Source organism: Schistocerca serialis, chromosome 2, assembly GCF_023864345.2.
Source record: "Schistocerca serialis cubense isolate TAMUIC-IGC-003099 chromosome 2, iqSchSeri2.2, whole genome shotgun sequence".
Taxonomy (NCBI): Eukaryota; Metazoa; Arthropoda; class Insecta; order Orthoptera; family Acrididae; genus Schistocerca; species Schistocerca serialis.
In genome coordinates, this window is record NC_064639.1 from 275031764 (window position 1) to 275038293 (window position 6530).

The window sequence follows — 6530 nt, forward strand, 5'->3', positions numbered from 1 at the left end:
GCCTCGTCGCAGAACGTAGAGGTCGTAGACTATCACATTTTGTAAAACAGGACAGATGTGTGATCTGAGGCAGATATGTCAAGAGAATTCAACGCTGGTGCAGGAACAAGTGTTTGGAACACAGTACACATTGTTGAACATTGGACTCTGCAGCAAATAACCTATTCGTGTTCTCGTGTTGACGCAAGAACAAGGTGAGTTACCGTTTCCGTGGTTACGTGATAAGAGAGATTCAATCGTGCATCAATGAAAACGTTGCATGGGGCCTTAATTAAATTTAATGAATGCAAATACTTTTTTTATTTTTAGTAGCTAACTGTCCGGTTACGCAGTCTCGTAACCGGTTGGCCCTGACTGGTATTTGTGCACAATCTGACTGCATAGCATATCAACAAAGAATGAAAGGAAATTTCCGTTAACACAATTAATTAATTAAGTCCCCAGCAACTATGAAAGCTACGAAGCAACAAGGCACAAGCGTCGCTGTTCTGTGTGTGGAAGTGTGATTCAACGTACACATCTGGCACGGTTCTTCCTCAATAAGACCAGATATTTTAAACACCATTTATACTGAAGTAATTAAAAAAACCAGAAACACTATAATTGCACATAGAAACCAGAAATACAGTCTATTACAAGAACACGAGCCCGATGCTTTGTTGACTGAACCTGTGACCAAGAGGCATTATTGTTTAAGACATTGAAATAATACAAAAAACAGGAATTTCTTTTACCTTCATATATATTAACGAAAAGCACACTCTGATCATTACAGCATCCCCAATCCAACAATATCTGGTGTCTAGCCCATCAAAACAATATGACAACATCTGAACAAGCACTCTCCATGGGAACTTCTCAACAACGACTCGCTACTGCTACATCTCAACAAGCACTGCCTACTGCTACTTCTCAATAAGCACTCTCCACTACGACTTCTCAGCAAGCACTGCCAGTGGAGGCGGCTGAATAATACTCTTTGGCGCAATCTCTGGCGCTGTGGCTCAGTGTAGCCACCTTTCATGTGCCCCTCCTCCACGGGCTAGAAATTGATGGTATTTTTGCCAGCATTGGTGGTGAAAATACCACCAAATTCGTCCAAAAAAAATACAGACAAAAATAAAAGATAATATTAATAAGTAAATATCACATAACTAGATAAAATTTTGGCTTTGCACTGACCGTTCCATATCCTAATATATAAAATATAGTAAGGAATACAAATGCTTGCATACATGGGATTTTACATAATAGTTTACACAAGTATCATGTGGTTAAACAATTCAATCAATAGCGTCAGCAATGACGAATATGTGCAAGTAAGAGTCTCATAACATTTCATAAACAGAAAATACACAAAAAATCAGCTTATACAAATATTCACATCAAATCTTGTCAATACATCAATAAACAAGTAGTTGACAGTTCCAGCAGTAGCACCCAGCAATGGTCAACAGGTGCAGACACCAACGAGTGACATTATTTCAGTAGAAACAGTTCCATCAGTGGCACCCAGCAATGTTGAACAGGTGCAGACAGCAACAAGTGACATCATTTCAGTAGAAGCAGTTCCATTAGTGGCACCCAGTAATGTTGAGCAGGTGCAGACAGCAACAAGTGACATTTCAGTAGAAGCAGTTCCATCAGTGGCACCCAGCAATGTTGAACAGGTGCAGACAGCAACAAGTCACATTATTTCAATAGAAGCAATTCCATTAGTGGCACCCAGTAATGTTGAGCAGGTGCAGACACCAACAAGTGACATCTCATCACTGGTTGAGCAGTTCCAACAGTGGCACCCAGCAATGTTGAGCAGGTGCAGGTAACAGTCCATAATATTCACTATCACTAATCAGACAGTTCATCAGAGTTTATCAGCAGAAATTAAACATTTCCAAGTGGCACCCATCATGTTGAAAAAGTGCAGGTAACAGTCCATAATATTCACTATCACTAATTAGACAGTTCATCAGAGTTTAACAGCAGAAATTAAACATTTCCAAGTGGCACCCAGCAATGTTAAATAGGTGCAAGCACGAACAACAGTTTGAAGGCACACACAATTGCTTTTACAAAATTATTCTCAATGCTCTTACACTAAACATACAAATTATAATAAACACAAAATGATATCAGATAATTGTCATATTAACTATTACAATTACACAAATATCAGTGAACCTATAATATTTATCAGTGTCAGTGCAAGCCACAACAAATACGTAAAATAATATTTAGGAGATAGGTCAGTACCAATTATTTGGGATTAGGAAAGGAAAACACACAAAACACACTCACTCATCTTTCATCCACTTTAAGTGCTACTGTGTAGTTGAATAGCGTTAACTGTGTAAATGCAATTCTGTCAAAGATTTGATGTTCGACATGTGTATCAAGTAGTAATGGCAGCAATGTATAACAGTCAATAATAGTTAGTCAACGTCATAGTCATCATGTCAAGAGCAATGTTTGCCAAGCCAAATCAAATGTACTGTTGCTGAACAACTCTCAGTGTGCCAAGATATGCAAATACTTCCTCTCTCCAAAAAAAAGTATATACTGCTGATTGATTTAACAAAGTGTGTATGTAGACAATCTTCCTTCCACTTGAATGTTCTAGTCTGCCATCTTCATCCTCCTTGTTCCATATAAACCAACAAAAAAATATGCTCCTCACTTACTTTACCTCTTATCCACCAAAACTCCAATAATCATCAGTATCACATAATCTTAATACTTCAATAATACCTCTTACGTCTATACATATAAACCTTATCATCAATATCATTTACCTTACCTCTTGTCCACCAAAACTCCAACAATCATGAAGTTCACACAATCTCAATGCCTCAATAATACCTCTTCAATACGTCGATACATATAAACCTTATCGCCAATATCATTTCACTTCCATAACAACTCTTTCCTCTAGCCAATCTCCTCGAACAAGTACAGATAAAATCCTAGTGCAAACTTCAATTCATCATTCCATACAATCGAAAGACACAATGTCCACACACAACCTCTGTGTAATCCATCTGACCCAAATCTACTCATTATGAATTATAAGATACATTTTGGTTACCTTGTCCATCATTAAACAAAAGAAATGCATACATGACCTCTAACAGCCTTTAGTTTGAATAACTCTCAGTAAGTAAGTACGAGTACGGAGTGCGAATGATCGTAATTTTTCACAGTGTGTACACCACTTCAAGAATTATGGCAAAACAGAAGCAAACATGTGGAGTATTTTTTGTGTCAAGTGTCACTTGCTATTTCTATTGCTCACGAAGAATGCAGCGTAATAACTGTAAATGACATAAACCTAGTGTTGGTATTTCATGTCGTTAGCTTCCTTTCTATTAGGATAAATTTATACAGCTTCCATATAACCTCCAGCTCATTTGACTTCAATGAAGTTTCGTGTACCAATGTTGTTCGTAGAATTACAGCAGTTCATTTTCTTATCTTAAAATATAAGGCACTGAGCGTAAGCAAAACATGCAATAGCGAGTAAACATACCAGTAGAGAACAGAATGTCAACAAGTGGATGCAGCACAATCCCTACAACGAGGCTCTGCCAAGCAAACAATCTATAATTAATACCATAGTGTGACCTAAGCTCCATGTTTGTACACTGTATATCAGCATTTCTATATACCAAATTAAAGAGTAGTTATGACAACGAACAGAAATGTATAAATATGCAACCTATACGCAAAGCAGCAAATACATATCTTACATAATAAACAGGTCATTAGCATCATATCAGCATAAGCAAATAAATGTTCATACGTAATCTTAATAAGTAAACATGAAGGCGCAAGCAGATAAATCACAAAGTATAACTTACATACATAACCACAGTCAGCACAATTAATCAGGTGACAATTATAATTTAAATAAATAAGCACAGCAGGCACATAATAAAAAAATATGACATCAGTGAAAAAGCAGTGCAGCCAAGCGATGCATAATATACACAAGTAACAACCCTGTTCATTGATCAATCATTGTCAAAATCAGTTAATGTACGCAAACACGTCGCTTCACAAGTAAATTCATAGAACATGAAATTTAGCACAAAGTATGAATCACGTAATCGGGAGCAGCAAATTACGTCTAAAGTACGTACCTAAGTGGAAATATGTTACCTGAAAAATAAACTCAATTAACAGTTACCTTTTTGGTTTATTACTTTTTTCTTCGAAATTACGTTCTTCCTGAAATTTTCTCCATAGCAAGTCCTCTTAACGTCAGAGACACACAGAATTTACCTGAAGTTCTTAAATATTTCATACAACTGTATCCTGAAAAATACTGAACGTTAATAACATAATTTATCTAGTCACTATAGCTTTATACCGAATTTAATCAGAGAAATTAGACTGTGTATTTGTTCACGGCTGTCAGTGCATTCGCACTGAGCACTCGATCAGCTGTAGGTACGCGTGACGTAGGAAGTTATTGTTTGCGGTCAACAACTGCCTTGTGCGCCACGCAGACTTGACTGTTGCTTTGAGTATGTGTCGCCGCCAAAACACAGCGCGGTATCCTTGTATTTTCTACATGTTTACATGTAGCTGTTAGTTTCTCAATAGTATGTCATTCCACAAAAATTTTAACGTTCGATATATGATGTATTCCCTTAGAGCGCCGAGATTTAAGAGTTTCTACTTCGACAGTGTTATCATGAATAATTTTGCGAACTCTATATGGACCGTTATAAAGCAGAAAAAATTTGCGACACAAGCCTTTTCCTTTGTGAGACAAACGGTGAGATTTAATTAACACCTTTTGACCAACTGACAAGGTTTTTAAACGACCAGGACGTTTAGCTGATTTCTCTCTTCTAGCAGCCGCAGATGCAATATTTCGTAGAGCCAGGTTGACAACTACTGATTGCCACAGTTTTCGTGAAGGCGGAAAAGGAACGATTTCAGAAATGTGATTTGTCGGTGCTTTATTTTTTAATATCAATATAGGCGGTAAAGAAGTTGAATCATTAGGGAGTTCATTCAGAATGTTTTGAAAAATATGAAGATACTGATCCCACGCTCTGTGATTCTGATGACAATAAAGCCGACACAATTTATTGATTTCCTTCATCCATCTCTCTGAAGCGTTAGATTGAGGGTGAAAAAGTGAAATGAAAATTGGTTTAATCTTACGACGCCGTAGAGTACGAAGCCAAATTTTAGAACGAAACTGTGATCCATTATCTGATATAAACTTATCAACATGACCCACTTCTTTAAGAAAATGTTTGATGAAAGCGTTAGATACTGAACGAGCTGTTGCTTTGCATTTGATGTTAATTCCACTGCTACCGAAATGTACACAAAACCATTAGTAGAACGAACCACTGGACCGAACAAATCGACTGCAGCCATCTCCTTTAATTTCGCTGGAATGATAGGAAACAACGGTGCTCTGTGAGAAATAGTTGGCGGCTTAACCTTTTGACATAATTTGCATTTGGCAAGAACAGATCGAATACGTTTTTCCATATTACTGAAGTAGCAATTTTCTTGTAATTTATGAAAGCATTTTCTGGGACCAAAAAGTGCATAACTGAAATGTGTGTACCAAATCAATTTATTGACCCACTCATCAGGAATACAAACTAACCAAACAGAGTTGTCGACCGATTTTCGTTTAAAAAGAATATCATTGCGAACTAAATAATACTGTCTAATCGCTACACTTTCCTTTCTCCTCCACTTCCCCTTAATGTCCTTCCATATTGGATCCTTATTTTGCTCCTTAGCGATGTACTGGAGCGAAGACGAAATAAATTCCGGCAACAGCCAAATTCACACTTCCTTCTTTAAAGTTCAAAATTGCCTTATGTGTGTTAAGAAACTCCATACCTAATATCATTTGTGTACTGAGTAATGGAACAATAATAAAATTAGCAGAAAATTCGTATCCTTGACAAATGAAATTTAGGTTGGTCTGTTGTTTGACTTCCACACTTTTTCCAGAAATAGCGCCTCGAATTGTAGTTTTAGAAACAGGTAACACAGGACAAGCAATAGTTCTTACACATATACGAAAAGCTGATTCACTAATGACATTCAATGGGCTCCCAGAGTCTAAAATTGCAGTGAACTTATTCTTACCCACACATACTTCAATAACAGGATGTAAAAATGCGTCTACATTATTTTCCTTTTCGTCTAGCAAAATGTCTCTCATGTCTTCCAGGCGTACGTAGTGTAAAGTCGTAGTGTCATTACTTTCTGAACCGTCTATATTGCTACCAGAAGCCGAAGCTACAAGTCATTGTCGATTGTTTGCGTCACGTCTTTGATTATTCGCGTCATTTCGCGGATCAATTTCTACGATTTGCACATGTCTTTCTGAAGTTCTGTCACGTGGAGGATGCCAATTAGGTCCCTCCTGTCTGTTAGATGGAAATTCTTGGTTGTGTCTGTTATTAAAATTTCTATTTTCCTGTCTATCTGCATGACTGCTTCTTGTGTAATTTCGACTGTCACTTCTGAAATTATTGTTGTATCTA